At 55.7% G+C, this 687-nt stretch overlaps 1 pseudogene across 1 annotated transcript in view; it reads left to right on the top strand.

Moving 5' to 3' along the window:
- Window positions 1-532: 532 nt before the first annotated feature.
- Window positions 533-687, top strand: part of LOC311244823 (tyrosine-protein phosphatase non-receptor type 5-like) — a 28,859-nt pseudogene continuing 28,704 nt past the window's right edge. Inside the window, exon 1 of the transcript in view lies at window positions 533-643. The product of the transcript in view is annotated as a tyrosine-protein phosphatase non-receptor type 5-like (transcript). The remainder of the gene's footprint in view (window positions 644-687) is intronic.

Genomic DNA, 687 nt, shown 5'->3' with positions numbered 1-687 from the left:
AACTTGTGGACATCATCGAGAGGGATGATCTGAACGTGAAGAGCGAGGAGACATTGTACGAGGCCGTCCTCCGTTGGATCGACCACCCCCCTGAGGAGCGTAAAACACACATCCCTTTGCTGCTGCCCAAGGTAACTAATTATATTTCTGTGCATTACATTAAAACAACACTAGGTTCCCTAGTACAGTGGTTCTCAAACATTTGGGTCCAAACTGTTCCCTAGCAACAGAAACCGTCTACAACCGATGTCTAAGTTGTACCCGCTGTCTGCTTGTCTCTTCCCAGGTTTGCATGGGCTTGATGAGGCCTGACTACTTCAGGAGCAACGTCCAGAACAACCCTGTTGTGAGGGACAGCCAGGACTGCAGGCCCCTCATCCTCAGCGTCCTGAACCCCCCTGGCTCCAACAGGCTCCCAAACCCCCTGACCCGCCCACGCCTGCCCCAGGAGGTCCTATTGGCCATCGGAGGCCAGAGTGTTGGCATCCTGACCAATGTCATGGAGGCTTACAATATCCGAGCTGGTGGATGGATGGACGTGAGCGTTGAGGTGGAGAGTCCCCGGATCTTCCACGGCACCACTTATCTCCACGGTCTGGTCTACTGCGTCGGCGGCCGGGACTGCGTAGAGCGTCTCAGCAGTGTGAGCAGGTTCAACCCTGTCACTCGCTGCTGGCTGCAGGCGGC

Source organism: Notolepis coatsorum (genome assembly GCF_963971535.1).
Source record: "Notolepis coatsorum genome assembly, chromosome: 18".
Classification (NCBI taxonomy): Eukaryota; Metazoa; Chordata; class Actinopteri; order Aulopiformes; family Paralepididae; genus Notolepis; species Notolepis coatsorum.
The sequence above is the reverse complement of the archived record's forward strand: the minus strand, read 5'-3'. Positions and strand labels throughout refer to the sequence as shown.